The 16288-nt window shown below is 46.6% G+C and overlaps 1 pseudogene across 1 annotated transcript in view; it reads right to left on the reverse strand.

Annotated features, from left to right (window-relative positions):
* LOC147430345 (DNA ligase 4-like) overlaps positions 1-16288 on the reverse strand; it is a 227597-nt pseudogene that overhangs the window by 62917 nt on the left and 148392 nt on the right. Inside the window, exons 13-16 of the transcript XR_015185782.1 lie at positions 11610-11685; positions 11406-11530; positions 11267-11301; positions 11083-11132 (exon numbers count right to left, since the gene is read on the reverse strand). The product of XR_015185782.1 is annotated as a DNA ligase 4-like (transcript). The remainder of the gene's footprint in view (positions 1-11082; positions 11133-11266; positions 11302-11405; positions 11531-11609; positions 11686-16288) is intronic.

Below are 16288 nucleotides of genomic sequence, written 5' to 3' on the forward strand. Positions count from 1 at the left end.
GCACACATACATGAGGACTCCTGGACAGAGCAGGTTGCCTTGCGCACGGCTCATTCTTCTTGGGCTTGGGCTAGACACTCTTTGCAGTCACGCCTATCTCGGGGACGCTCGGATGCGAATTATTCCCAATCCAAGGCAGCCTCGAAGATAGCACGATTAGTTGCTGCTGTAGCATCAGTTCTCTCTCGCTCTCCATGAAGATCGTCTCATGGAACATGCAGGGATTAGGTGGGACTAAGTTTCAACGCCAGAGGGGCCGATTACGTCAGGAGATTCAACGATGCCTTGTGGGAGGAGAGATTGAACTTCTTATGCTATAGGAGCATCATTTGTGCGAGAGCCGCATTAGACAATGTTGCCAGCAACGTGGGCGGTATGAGACATTTTCGTCAACTACATTTGGACCTAGTGGCATCCACGGAGGGGTATGTATGACTATTGCGAACTCTTGGTAGCAGGCCATTGTGAACAGAGGTATCATTGTACCTGGCAGGGCTCAGTGGATTACTAAGCAGGTTCATGGTTACCTCTTGGGAAGCAGGCCATTGTGAACAGAGGTATTATTGTACCTGGCAGGGCTCACTGGATTATTATGCAGGTTCAACGTTACCTCTTGGGAATCCTGAACATCTATGCGCCCAATGTGGCGAGTGCACGTGCAGAGTTATGGCCTCACATTGTAGACTCTCTGCCGCAGACAGAGCAATGGTACATTGGGGGTGACTTCAACATGATGAAGGACCCCTTTCACAGGATTGAAGGTAGCCATGCTACTGTGCATGGAGTTGAGTTGGCAGCTTGGGAGAGGCTATGTATGACTTCGCGGGTTTCAGATTTTTAGCAGCACACTGGCTTTGTGAGGCCCCCAGATAGCATGGTCTTCTCTCGTTCGGGACCGCAGAGTGGGAGGTGTGAATCTATCTCGGATAGATCGCTTCTACACTAGTGACCACTTCTGTGACTTGGGTGAGACACTTTGCATTCTAACTGGGATATCTTTTTTGGACCATGCACCAGCGATCCTCACAATGACAGGTAGACAGAGGAGGGGAAGCACGATGCTACGCATCCCTGAGAGGATCTTGCTGAACTTTGAGCTCAGAGAGCGAATAGTGGCTCTTTGGACAGAGGGCTTGGACACGCAAGACTCGTGCTGACAGAGTGGCCTCTGGACTTGCTCAGCTTAGTCGGTTCTTTCTTCAGGAGGCTACGGCCCGCCGCCTAACTGCAAGGAGAGAGGAGCAACGTCTCCGACGGGGCGTTGCTTCCTTGCAGAGCATACAGGACCAGCACCCAGACGGTCCCTGGTTGGAGGAGCAGTTGCAACGGGCAGCACAGAGGAGAGGCGTCATAAATTTGCTTTCCATCAACAGGCATCTCAGTGAACCCAGGTGGGTGACAAAGTGACCGGGGCGTTCTTTGAGACAGTGGGACCCCGACATGTGCACGCCAGTGTTAGCCAGTTGAGAAGGCCTGACGTGTCAGTTGTTTCAGAGCCAGAGGAAATGCGTGCAATTGCAACTGACTGTTATCGTGACCTGTTGTCAGCAGAGCATCAAGATGCATGCAGAGAGCAGATTTGGGCACAGATGCCTTGTCTTGTGACTGAGGAGATGCGCCAGAGGCTTGAGCTGGCTTTTCAGCTAGAGAAGCTTCACGGGGCCCTCAAAGAACTTCCCCGTGGTAGCTGTCCCAGTGAGGATGGTTTGACTCCCAGTTTTTTCTTAGAGTACTGGGACTAGCTTGGCACAGACCTCTGTAGCGCTTTTCAGTACATCTTACACACAGGAGAGATGTCTAACAGCATGAGTGAGGGCTGTATCTACCTCATTCCCAATGAGGGTGGCTCCTTGGAAGAGATTCCGCAGTAGTGGCCCATCACCATCCTCAACTCAACCTACAAAATTCTTGCCAAGGCTCTGAGTTTGAGCATTCAGCCACTTCTAGAGAGCATTATACATGGGACCCAGACACGTTTTGTCAAGGAGCGCAATATCCTTGACAACATCTTTATTTTTTGGGAGGCATTTGCCCTCGCGCTCCTCTCTGGTGAGGATCTGGTGATACTTCTTCTCAATTTTGAGAAGGCCTACGATAGAGTTGACTTGGACTTTTTGGAGGGCACTATACATAGGATGGGCTTCTTAGATGCCTGGATCAGAGGTGTGTCAGCTATTTACAGACGTGAACAGAGTCAGGTGCTTTTGGCAGGAGGTGGAGGAGATTGTTTCATGCTCACACATTCGGTCATATAGGGCTGCCCTATTACCCCCTTACTCTTTCTGTTCAATGCAGAGGCGACGAGCAGATTTTTGGTTTCACAACAGGTTGGTTTGCATGGCTTAGCGCTCCCAATTCGGGGCGATGAGCTACTGGATGCTGAGTTTGCAGACGACTCAGCTTTGTACGCTGAGGATCAGGAGGCCAACCTGCACAGGTGTGAGTAGGCTCTTGAGACGTTTTGTTGTGTATCAGGTCCACTGATCAACTGGAGGAAGACAGTGGCTTTCTCAGTTCGCAGTGCTCCTACGCCTAATTGGCTGCCAGGTGAGGGTTTTAGATAGATCCCTCCAGGGGCTGCAGTTCGATACTTGGGCCGTCAAGTTGGCTTGAACTTGTCTCTTGAGCAGTAGATTGCTCCCCTCCTCCTGTCCATCAAGAGGAAGCTGTTACATTAGAACTCGGCACGACTTTCTTTGGCAGGGAGAGTTGTAGTGGCCGACCACGTGTTGTTGGCTACTATGTGGTACATCACTTCTTGTTGGATGATCTTCTCGAGCTCTTGCATCAGCCAAGTAGAGAGGCTGATCAGGAACTGCCTTTGATCACGGCGCGACACTCAGATAGTCCGGGTCAAAAGTGACCTGGCAGGTCATCACTCTACCTTGTTCTCAGGGGGGGTTGGGGATCATAGACCCAGCACAACAGAGCAGAGCCCTTCTTGGGAAGTTTGTTGTCAGAGGTCTGCTTCGAGGGAGGAGCCCTGGAAGGAGTTTTCAGCGGCTCAGAGTTAGAGTGCCTCAGGCAGGAGGCCCTTGGAGACCTTCCACCAGATGGATTTTCACAGAGATGCGCAGAGTTGGCTTGAGCAGGAGATCGGAGGATCGTTTTGCGGTGAGCCTGCTTCGCTGTTGGGAGCAGCTGCAGAGAGAACCATCCCACTTGCACAGAGGAGCACCTGAGACAGCCCCTTGTTTGGAACCCCATGGTCAGCACTCAGAGAGGCCACTTGGTTGGTAGTAGGCCTCATGTTTCTTAAGGTCCCATGGCTAAGGGTTCACCACGCACTCTAGGTGATTGGCTACAGTTCTCAGGTTTGTCAAAGGAGCTTCAGAGCATCCATTTATAGGGCATGAGAGGGGTGCAGAGCATGTGTCAAGACATCACAGAGGCAGTACCAGCTAAGTGGCTTACACCTCTCGAATCAGCAACCCCAGATGGATGGGGGCCTTCACGTGACTAGAGGTCCTCATCGCAGTTCGAGCTTGCTCAAAGACTGTACCCTCCATGTTTTTCGAGCTACAGGGGAAGGGTCGTTTACACAGAGTCTAGAGGGCCCATTGGTTGCAGAGTGTTGTTTTCAAAGGATACGAGTTGTGGGCATTTGTGGAAGGACTTGTGTTGGAGGCTGTGGGCTTGGGAGAGCTGTCCCCTGGCACGAGTGCACTGGGATCCTAGAGAGTGGTTTTGGAGGGACCCTTTCTCGACCACCCAGGGGTCCCTTTCTTTCAGTACACTGTTCGATTGGGACGTCATATACTGGCAGCACGGAGAGTGGCTCGTCCTACTGCAACGCCCCATTGGCAGGAGGAGGGTCTCACAACTGCGTTCTTGTCATTTATTGAGCGAGGTTGTGGGATGCCAGATACCCGCGACGAGTCATGTTGTTCCAATGGCTGGTTGCACATAAATCTACAGCAGTGGGGAGCTGGCTTTCACATAGAGGCCTCTGGGCAGCATGTGCAGCTTGTGTTCATCCTTTGGAGAGTCAGCGTCACTGTCTTTGGGACTGCCCTATGGTACAGCAGGTGTGGCTTCAAGTCCTTCAGCTAAGGCCAGCTCTTTCCACAGCACGGCAGTACACCTGGGGGCCAGCTGCTTGGTCCACTCTTACGGGCTCTGCACTACACTATGAGCTATCCTCTACTAGCAGGATGATAGTGATACAGGGGGGTCGACCTACACTCCTTTCTGCTACAGAGCTTACTCCTCAGGAGTGGTGCAGTGAAAGAGAGGTGTATTGGGAGCTCATCTGTGGCCTGACAATCTCATCTGGCGGGCCCGTTGCTTCCGCATCTTCGAGGCCTGTCTTGTGCCACCAACTGAGATTGTTCGAGATTTTTGGCTAGAGTTGGTCCATAATCTCAGGGGCAATTCAAGAGACTTCAAGGCAGCTCCGACCGCATGCGGGAGTGTAGAGAGGCGTTCGTTCAACTCTGGCGCCCTGGGCCTTTCTTCACCATGGTCCCGGGCGAGCTCGGATTGCACTACAGTCCACTTGTGTGGCTTTTCCCTCCTCCCATCTCCTGATTCAGCCCTCATTGTACATATGCTGTTTTTTCATTGGAAGAGTCTCGACTCTTCCCGTATGATTGTTGTAGCCCTCTCTAGTAGAGGTCGTTGTAGCCCTACGGGAAGTTTCAGTAACTAATAGAACGATCTTTTTCTCGGAAAAAAAAAATCGCCGATGAACACTCCCCCTGCAAATAACCATCCAAGTCCGGGCCATGAGCTGTTCAACGACTCCCTCATTATTCCTCCCGCATAACCTAACAAGGTTCAGGCCGAGAGATAGAGAAGCCTTTTACAACCAAACACCTCCCAGATCGCAGTCTGCGTCGTTTGGAGGTTCAAGCATATAACCAAACGCTTCCCAGACATCCCATTATACCACATGGAAAGTGAATCCAACATTCATTTCCATATGTGTAATTCAATGGAGGGTTGCTAGACACCAACTTAGAGTGTAGTAGCAAGAAATCTACATCGTGTTGTCTATTGTCAGTGCTCCTCAGTGCAATATGCAAAAAACCTCACTCCACACACAAAATTAACATTGAGGCAAGACTAGTCGCTATACTCAAAGAACTGATACAGACTCTGGCTGGCGAGTTCAAGTGCTAGAGTGAAGACACAAAGTCTAGCATATATAAAAACAAAAAGGGCAACCAATGGCTCACCCAAATATCTTTGACAACACAACTACATCTATCTCTAAATTGTGGTGGTGGTGAATTGGCCAGTGTCCTCTCGCCCGCCACCCCCTCTATCAGCCACATGTCCTAGACTACTAGTATCACTACCCACGCAAGAGTCCACCAAGTGTGAACCCAAGGCCAACTGTAACTGTTGTCCAAGGCCAACTGTGACATTGTAGTCTGCAAACAGGTCACAAGAGACTGATCTAGAGCATAGAGCTACTGAGCACAAGCGGTGAGCGATGGAGAACATGCGGCCAAGATAGACAGCAAGGTGGTGGCGAAGTAATCACTTTTGTTTTTCTTTTTGTTCTTTGTGTTTTAATGTATGCTTTGTTCTTTTGCGGGCATAAAAAAAAATGCTGACTATGAGGCAAGATGGATGAGCCAGAGCGAGAGTGGGCAAGAGGGAGGGCAAGAGAGGACCAAGGAAGGCGAGAGGGGGTGAAGGGAGGGATGGCGAGGGGAGTGAAATGAGAGAGCGAGAGATGGTGAGGCGAGAGAGGGAAAGGGGGGATGGGGGGGGACGCGAGAGAAGGCAAGGGGGGGGCGAGGGGGGAGGACGGGGCTAGGCGGGAGTGGGTGGGGGGGGCAAGAGCACTAGGCGAGAGGGGTGAGAGGGTGAGGGGGCTAGGCGAGGGGGGTAAGAGAGGGCAAGGGGACTAGGCTAGAGAGGGTGAGGGTCTAGGGGTTGGCCCTTGGGTAGTCAAGCAAAGAGATGTGCATCCCTTGAATAGGAAAAAATTGCTAGAATTTTTCTAGAGAACAGTTAATCAGGGTTAAAATTCATGTAGAGAGCACTAGAATGGCAATAATAACAAATATCAGACATGATATCACATGCTTCAATGAACAACGTGAAGATATCAAATAAAAGGACTCAGAATTGCCTTTGAGAAATACTACAGCTCGAGAGATTTTTTATTCTTCAGTGTAGTTCCCCAAAGCATAGATGTTATCAAATTGTTGGAGGAAGTCTTAAAGTTTTCTTTCGATCTTTCACTCCAGAAATAGTGAAAAATTTTATTGTCGTTCCAAGATGTGGATAGAAGGGATATCCGTAAGGGCTCCAACCATTGTACCCAGGAGGCGGTGGTGGTGGGGGAGGTGGTGGCAGAGGCAACTGCACTAAATCAAGGTCAGTAGATCAAGGTAAGACAGTTGTAACATGTTCCAAAAAACACCCCCAATTGCAACAAAAGGTTTGAAGGGTTGTCGGTTAGAGGCTCTTGCACTTTCTGGTGCGAGGAAGTGGTACTACCTAGGGCATCAGAGGGGGTAACATTTAACTCAAGAACTGCTTGAAACTTTGCAGCATCGGGAGATTCTACTGAGGATGCCGCAAAAGCATGTCTCGAAGCTCGTCGAGAAGAAACTGCAAACACTTCATAGAATTGAGAAATGCCATTGTGCTCTGTCTATTCTTGGTAGGACCGGCATGCTTTCAGAAAAGCGCACAATTGGAGCTCTGATACCAAATGGAACGGCACCACCTACCAATGGAAAAGAACAGATTACACAAACTTTAGTTGCTTCAAAACAACTCAGCTAAAAGAGATACATTGTCCATGAGACATAGAGTGGCGAAGTTCCACCCCAAGAGAGCACTGGCCCGAAACAATGGCACCCTTTTCGGTATTTCTTTATATTGCCTTAACACAGTACAACACCTGTGGCTCTTCTTGCATCTGCACACGGTAGAATGCCAGAGAGAGAGAGAAAGAGAGAGCCCACAGTTTATATTTAAAGGCCCTTAGCCTACCTAAAAGAGTTTACATGAAAAGCATCAAATCCAAAAGCATCTGGTCCCAAAAGTTGGCGCTATAGGTTCGTACACCTGTAAGATCAGCATGTCAGCGCATTATGCGGGCATCGGTACAGCAACCATGGCATATCTATGCAAGTTGTTTGTGTGTGAGTGTTCACTTTACTTGAGGCCCCATCGCACGGGGTCCCATAAGCTACTAGGGGTTAGGATTATTAATCCTAACCCAACTTGTTCTTTGGGCCACTCGGCGAGGATCTATAACTTGGTACTTCTTCTTCTTTTGCTTCTGCTAGGGTTTAGGCCCTCGGCCTGATCTACAGGTTGGCTAGGGTTAAGACTAGGGTGCCCAACCCAATTGGTCTTCAGTGACATTGACGCGTCAACAGTTTGTGACAATTGCAAATAATTCATCCTATTGTCCTAGAAACCATAAAGTTTGTCTCTCTTTATTGACCTTGTGTATCCTCATTGATGACCTTGATCAAATTGTAACGAGCTTGTCTTGTTTCCACAGACTAATAATGCATGAGATTATGCCAGGCATCCAGAAGAAAATTGAGGTGATTGATCCCACTATTTCCTACTCCTTGAGGACACAAGCAAAGGGCAGCGACCTAGTTTGTCAGATGGACCAATAGAATGGATCTTGAGCTCAGTGAGCTCATCTTCATTCCCTTCCATGAGAAACAAGTTGTTTTGCTAAGCATTACTAGTATGATGCTAGTATATGATTGTCTGCATGATGCTAAAGTCTTTTCAAGGTACCTCCATTCTTTATTTGCAATTCTCATTGGAGTCTTATTATTATCCATGATTACAAAAGGCATGCTACCTTATTTTTGGAGCCCCATGGAGATACAAAAATTTTAAGTGTATCTTCTATTACAGCTATTCTCAAGCTTTAATATTTCCAAACAAGCCTAAAGCTAACCTTACTCTTCTTGGTATAGAGCTACCACTAGGTTCATTGAAGTGCTTGAGCATTGTCCACCCATTTCAAAGCTAATGGATTCCAGTCAGTTTGTGACTGTCAAACTAAGTATGTGAAACCGGCAAGTCACCTGACAAGGTGGTAAAACATTGCAAAGATACGAAAATTTTAAGTGTATCTTCTATTACAGCTATTCTCAAGCTTTAATATTTCCAAACAAGCCTAAAGCTAACTTTACTCTTCTTGGTATAGAGCTACCACTAGGTTCATTGAAGTGCTTGAGAATTGTCCACCCATTTCAAAGCTAATGGATTCCAGTCAGTTTGTGACTATCAAACTAAGTATGTGAAACCGGCAAGTCACCTGACAAGGTGGTAAAACATTGCAACAATACTAAACTTCAACAAAAAAACAACAAACTAAACTTGAAAACACATTGTAGACAAGACACACGACTTGATGTAGTTCCACTCTCAGAGCACTCGCCCATCAACTAGGCACCCTTGGCAATATTTCTCTAATTTTATTGATGAACCATCAAGGTTACAATAGTTCTCTGTTTCCACATACGCATGCTCTGATATAGTCACAAAGATGCTACTTGGAGAAAATTGGTGCCCTGACCTGTCTTCTATAGGCACTTGGCCCCAAAAGCCACTTAGGAATCACTAGCTATTTTTTTATTTAAGTGCTCAAAAGCATATAAATCACTAATATTAATAACTTATACCCAAAAGCACTTAAAAAGTCCTCTGCTTTCATAAGAATTGCCCAACAACTTTTTCCCAATGCCACAATTTCCACATCAGAAAATCCATACACCTGCCTACCATATCAGCCTGTCCATACACCCATGTTTTGCAGCCCAAAATCCAGACAGCTGCGTTGTGATATGGACAATCAAAGTCTTATCCCACTCAGTCTCTACTCTGCTCCAATCGGGTTGTTGTTACATATCATCACTTTGAGACAGTATGCACCCTAGAAAAGAAGAGAAATCACACGCAAATATGCTTGCAAAACCAGCATAATACCAATCTTCAATAGACACTCACTCCATGTAGACATGCCAATGACCATCCCAAAGCATCGACGAGCACATATAACAATCAACTATCACATAGTTCACGTTGTTATCTAAACTGGATTTTAGATGACATTCGTGTCAGGTGCAGTGGAAGTGTTTAAGAATTTAGCTCAGATCTAGTATTCCGCACAAACACAAGATTACTTTACTTCACTTGAAAAGAGAAACTGAACTAAACACAATGGAGGGAGAGAGAGAGAGAGAGAGAGAGAGAGAGAGAGAGAGAGAGAGAGAGAGACGACACGGCATGTCGGGTTCTAACCACCCTCAAGAGCCCCCTTGCTCTGTTGCCACAGCAAGTACTTGCTTTATTTACTTGCACAATGTTGTTACAATGACTAAATGCTGAGATGCTGATGGTAGGTAGATGCTTCGTACCGCGGTAGATGCTGATCGGTACTTGCTGTGGATACTGAGTACTTTGAGGCTACGGGCTGAAATACGATGATGCTGAAGTGATGCTGATGCTAAAAGGCTGGTCTTCTGCAGGGCTAAAAACGCTGGCTGAATGGGCTGATTGGTGCTGGCGACAATGGCAAAAACGCTGAAAGGCTGATCGCTGGCTGAGAGTGAAAACGCTGGTGTGGATGCTGAAAATGCTGGTACTACGGGTTCTAGTACTGCGGTGCTCCGGATACTTGGCTGTTACTGGTCCTTCTGCTACTTCTTGCCTTAAGCAATGACGTCACTTATGTAGGCAAACGATGCTGATGGAGCAGCCTTCTCTTCAGCCCCACGACCTTGAGAAAATAATGCAAGGAAATGTCACTTATTACTAATTGCCTTAAGGGACTGTTCACATGCCTGAATGCTTAAATGATTCTACTGTGCAAGAGAGGGTATGCAACTATGACCTGCCTGAACATGTACGTCTTGCTAGAGGCTTACAAGGTGCGACACTAGGTCCTACGATAAACTAAGACTGATGCTAGACTGTAGCAGTAGCTTGTCCACGTGGCACAACTGCAGTGCGCGCGTGACAAATCCACGTTCACATCTCATGCTGGTCCGCACCAGATTTTAGACAACACATTAAACCTGCACTAGATCTATCTATCTAGTCATTACATCACTCTACATTGATATCTATACAGATATCTCTTATGAACTAGATTCACCTCACCGGTGATTTTTCTTGAGACAGAATGCGACAGCCATTCATTCTCATAGAAGTCCTTAGTTACCATACCATCAGCCAAGACTAACGTCAGCCACAAAGTACCCATGATTATGCTGAAAAGATATAACGATAAGACTTCCATTCACAATCCTGTTGATCTATTACGGACAATAGAGTGGCTCTCCTTATGCATTAGGCATTGCACCAGACATGACCTTGGGGCTCATCAATCACACTCAGTCACGGGATTGTTTCCAATGCCTGGTCACTCGGAAGAAACAAGCTCTTCTAGCTGAGCTGGAGAAGAACCTCTTTCAGTTGTTTATGAGCGAGGATGTTCAAAGTGGCTTCGACCTTTGAAAGCATTCAGTGTAGCTTTCTTTCTTGCTAGTGAGCGGGAAGGCTTGTTTACAAAATTACGAATGAAGATCCTACGCTACCCTTCTCTACTTCAACGCTTACTAACATCCAAAAATCAACACATATAAGTTGGATCTTTAGCAAAGACAACCATTGCTATTTTCGGTTTTTATCCATATCCACAAATAATACTAAATCACTCAACGGTTTTCATGGTGCATCACAATCTTGACCAGCAGCTATCATGCAGAAGATATTTGATGATGCAAGAGCCTCGACCAGCAAGTACGAGGCGGAAGGTTAAATATTTCAGTGTCAAGTTGTTAAGCATTAAAAATGACCCAAAAGAAAAAAAGACAAAGTTTGTGAAAAACCACTCATTAACAGATTTCCTCAGGTAGTTTTTCACGTAGGGAACCACGTTCTCCCTTTTATTGTAGTTGAAGAGAATGGAGCTTTACAAAAACTTTTGTTGACTTACCTGTATCACAAACAATCATACACGCCATGCTACTTTCAAGCCGAAGACTAAAGCAGAAATTGAGAGTCATTTAATTTACAGATGTGGAGATATCAACAAAACCCTGAGGTTAACCTCAGATTAAAATCAACACAAACCTGGTTGCATTTGTACACTGATCAACAAGTGCCAACAGAAACGATGCTATCTGTCATAGAACAGGGCACAAGTCAAATACCAAAGAAGACAAACCTCTCGCTCAGTTACACTTGATCCATTGGGACGTGGATTCAAAATACCAACAAACTTTTGCATTGAACACCATAAAAATAACCAGCTTACCTTTCCTCCCCGTGATCCTGAGCCATAATACCCACCTGTCGAGAATAAAAATATGTCTTGTAAACGAAACAAAATTTAGAACATGTATAGAATCATACAGAATCATTTGTCACATCATTTACGGGTGGATAGGATCTACCAATAATAAGTAGGTCAAGATCACTGCCCATAAAAACATAGTCCGGCTTTATTTTGCTCCAACGCCCATCACGATTATCCGGGGCCCATTGCGAGTCGAGCCTTTTAAGAACTATGCCCTCATTTCTAACAATGGAATTGAAATGAATATACCAAATATCAACAGCAAGATTAGAAACCAAACAAACCAGAACAGCAATCTTACCCCTTCTCTACCATCTTCCAGAAAAAAAGATTTAGCTCTTCTAAGCTACTAGGCACAATTGCCCATTCAGATCCTTCTGCAAGAACCGGAGAACTCTCTCTCTCTCTCTCTCTCTCTCTCTCTCTCTCTCTCTCTCTCTCTCTCTCTCTCTCTCTCTCTCGTGGGAAGCATCAGAGAAGTGCCAACGGATTTCCCCACATGTAAGCAGACGCATCCCTCGCCGACCACCCACAAAGCCTCTTTCATGCGGACAGGGAAGAGGATGTCGGCAATAGAGAAGGAAATGAGAGAATAGAGAAACGAAGTGGAAGAGTGGAGGAAGGAGAGGAGCACTATTCTTCAAAGATGGACCGAAGAAAGAGATGGCATGTGTAGGAGGATCGCTTCGCTCGAGGAGAAAGTGGTCATCCAAGATTCCATCATCCGAAATCTACAAGCAAAAAGTGGACGGCTCGAAGAAGGCGAAATTCAGCCATCCATGATGGAAGAATTGAATACCATGAGAGGAAAAATACGGGCAAGGAAGGTGAGGAGAAAAAGTCATGGGCCACGGTCATCTCCGCAACACAAAAGAAAGTAGAGGAGGCCGTAAAATGGATTGAGGTTGCCAAGAAAGGGAAAGGTAAGGAAGCTCCTTGTACACCCACTCTTATTAATAGGACCCTCGAAGAGGAACAAAGAAGGAGGATGCAGGCTCTACATGTGAGGGTAACCGGCCTCAAGGACATAAACAATGTGGAAAAAGAGGTCACAAGCCTCAAATCCATGATGGGGGTGGACAAGCCTTCACCACAAAGGCATGGAGAGCGGACAAGAAGAGTGATGGCCCGGGAGGATCTTCAAAAGGGAGAGCTCTCATACTACGCTTCTCCTCCTTGGAAGAGAAGAAGGAATTCTTGAGAAAGAGGCCTACTCTCAAGAAGACATGTATTTTCCTCGGTGATGATCTCACTCTCTCATAGCTTGCGCATATAAGAGAGGTAATGCCAAAGATTACGGCGGCAAGGGAGAAGGAAAGATGGCCTTTTGCAGAGATGGTCGGGTGGTGATTGTAGAGCGGCGCTCTACATGACGGTGTGAGACCTATGGGACCACACTAAAGATGGCTACTTGGAATTGTAATGGATCTATGACGTTGGACATTGGTGCCTTCGAGGACAGTTTCAGAGACGGAGACATTGTTTTCTTCTCAAAGACTCATCATGCCCCTACACAACTTATGCCACATGTGGTGGGATACAGATGGGAGACAGCCCACAGGACAGTCGTGAGACCTAAGCATGGGAGTAGAGGTTCAGGAGGCCGGTGTCTGTTTCATTTCAATATAGTACAGCCCAAACATCGGGAGGCCGGTCACATACCCGTTATACATATACACCAGAGACTGACTCGGTTTATACAGAGGAGATCTATAGCCGTCTATGCACAGCTGGTCCTGGCCTCTCAGTGGAAGAATGCACAGCTTTACTGATTGTGACATTGCATGGTGCATATTTTTTTCAACTTACTTAGTGCATGCAAATTCCTTTCACAATAATCAATGTTTTCTCTCACCGAGACTGTGAGTGGTCTTGTGGCGGGCAACCTGCATCAGGGCTACATTGTCACTTGCATAAGACACGCAGTTAGTAACACTTGGTCACGGTTCACACTGTCGCCTGGGCAATGACACGTGGCAGAGATACGCGTGGTGGTCTATTGGACACCGTGGGCACATCACCACCACCACAGTCTAGAGATAGACGTAGCTGGACTGTCAGGGATATTTTGGTAGCCGTTGGTGGCTCTTTATAATTGTATATATCCCTAGTTGGTTCTAGTCGTCGTATGCTTCATTTACTTTCTATGGTCTGGCATTTGAGTCTCATATCTTGGGTCTAGCACCACACATCTGCACTCTCCCTGCACATTGGAGCATCGACACCCCATTGTACCTATGAGTCTTGGGCTTGGAGTTGAGTGTGTTGCCAGCCACAGTCTGTACTGGTTCCATGAGTTAGTCAAATTCCATTGACATTTGAGTCTATTGTTGTGTCTTTGAGTTGCTCAATTCATTGCTCTGTTGTGTTTTCTTTCTGTTGGAGTGACGTTTCACGCATATTGCACTAAGAAGCACCCATAGTAAAAAGCACAACGCACTTTTCCTGCTACAAGCACACACATATCACACGGCCTGAGATGTGTCATTTGGCCAGATCCGCACTTCTCCACACCAACTCAAGGAAGAGATAGGCAGATACAAGAGTACCACCAAAGGAGAGAATTTTTCATGTATGCTAGCATGAGCCAGAGACAGAGGGACACTACATATGTCGATGTACCGCCTATTATGAGATTGGAGGATGCTTCTGCCTGCTCAGAGGGACCATTGGCTAGGGTCATGGATTACTGTGACCAAAGATGTCTGAGGCTATGCCTCTTAGAGATACACAAATTCACAAAGACTCGCCTCAAGGGTGGACACCCCACTGAGTCAGGGTCTACACAAAGATAGATCACACTTTTCTTTAGAGTCCTCGCTCAACAGCAACCTAGTAGAGAGGAGACACCACATATTAGACAGGGGACATCACTTGATAGAGTTGTCCACCTACAACAAGACAGACGCCCTAGGCTACAAGGATTCTCACATCACCCGAGACGCATACATAGGCAGATCACGATCATCATTGATCGGTATCAAGCACGACCTGTCATGCTTCTCAGCATGGAGAACATTGACACCCTACCACAAAGACCAATGCTTGATCTCTTGAGATAAGGTGTTGTACACCTTGAGCCTCTACCCCCCTATTTACCACTCCTCTCATGCATTGATGTATTGATGTATATGATAGTCTCTAGCTCTCGTTCCCCCTACCCTGTTCACAATGTTTACTCAGTTACACCTCCCACCTATCAATCATGTATACTTAACTACCAGTCTTTACTGGGCCGAGATTTTCTTTGAAAAGAGCAGCAGAGACTAGACTGACTAGAGCTTATGTGGCTTTGGGAGGATTGGAGAGGATGTGTTTGCAGGTTCAGTTCCAGGAACCTAGGACAAAGTTATGGCTCTTTGATACTTTGGTTGCCTCTACTATGCTATATGGGGTGCAGGTTTGGGGACCTTCTGTAGGCCAGGAAGGCTGGAGACATATGGAGAGGTCCCTCGGTATCTATGATCTCTCGGCTGATTAGAGCCAAGGCCTCCGTACCGCATGATATCATTCAAGCAGAGTTAGTTGCCCCCCTATGGAGATTGAGGTGCTTACCAGATCAGTCTCCTTTGTACACAGCTATGGGATACTACCAGAGATAGATATGCCAGGTTGGCCCTAGAGTCCTCCAGACAGTTAGCTCTACAGGGGGATACATCATGCTGGTATGCACAAATGACATCATGGTTTCAGACACATGGCTTCACCATGGACAAGTTGCCTCCTTTTCAGTACTCTCTACAGGCACCCTTGATGCCTCTAACACAGGTGGAGATGACTAGACTCATTCGTCAGGATTTGATCCAGTTGAACACGAGGAGGACATGGATAGAGCCGGTACAAGAGTTGGGTACGAAGATGGCTTTCTATAGAGCACATCTTCGCCACTTCACAGAGGACGTTTTGTGATTCGACTTAGCTATATGGACACACATCTTTCTCATGGTTTGCGTGTGCCATTGGCCAGATACGCACATCCTCACATCAGCTCGAGATTGAGACTGGCAGATGCAGAGGGATACCAGCACATAGCTGGATATGTCGCTTATGTCATCTAGAGCCAGAGACAGAGTTACATTACATATGCCATTGCACACTGTACTATGAGATACGAGGCCGTTTCCATTGTCTATTCAGAGAGGGTTTTGGGCCTCTATCTAGGGTCATGAGTTATGAAGTTCAGCGATGTCTTGGACTGTATCTACTTCAGTTACACAGGCATAGAGACACTTTACTGAGGAGAGCCAGAGAGAGACAGTCCCAGAGACAGATTACAGATTTCTTTACACTAGATATTGGGCACCCAGAGGAGCAACCACCATTGCAGAGCTTTGCCCGCACTCATACTACCACTACTGGCATTCTCATAGACCGAGCATTGGAGCTATGGAGATCTAGAAGACCGCGATTGAGGAGAGGAGCTACATAGTATAGACGGAGACTACAACAAAGGATTCGAGCCATACTTTTTCGATGACCATAGTGCGGATAATGATGGATCTCTACAATATCTATCTTCCCCCCCACCCTTCTCTCATTGGACTACACAATGTACTGGGCACCTTGTATTAGTAGGCACATCCATACAGTCCCAGTTTGTAGTAGTTGTATTTTGTTTCAGTTCTTTTTTATTCAAGACATGGTATCAGATTCACTATGTTGTAACAGCTTGGTCTCATAGGTCATTTTGGCCTTTTGAAGAGGTTAATATATCATTTCATTTCATTTCATCTCTCTCTCTCTCTCTCTCTCTCTCTCTCTCTCTCTCTCTCTCTCTCTCTCTCTCTCTCTCTCTCTCTCTCTCTCTCTCTCTCTCTCTCTCTCTCTCTCTCTCTCTCTCTCTCTCTCTCTCTCTCTCTCTCTCTCTCGCGCAAAGGGGTTGTATTTTGTACACATAAGAGACCGCGGGAGATGCTCAATGGCCTATCAACCAGAGAAAGTACAAAAGAGAAGTGACAATGTGTAGGCTATGTAAACATC

Source organism: Adiantum capillus-veneris, chromosome 22, assembly GCF_014529385.1.
Source record: "Adiantum capillus-veneris isolate H3 chromosome 22, ASM1452938v2, whole genome shotgun sequence".
NCBI classification, from domain to species: Eukaryota; Viridiplantae; Streptophyta; class Polypodiopsida; order Polypodiales; family Pteridaceae; genus Adiantum; species Adiantum capillus-veneris.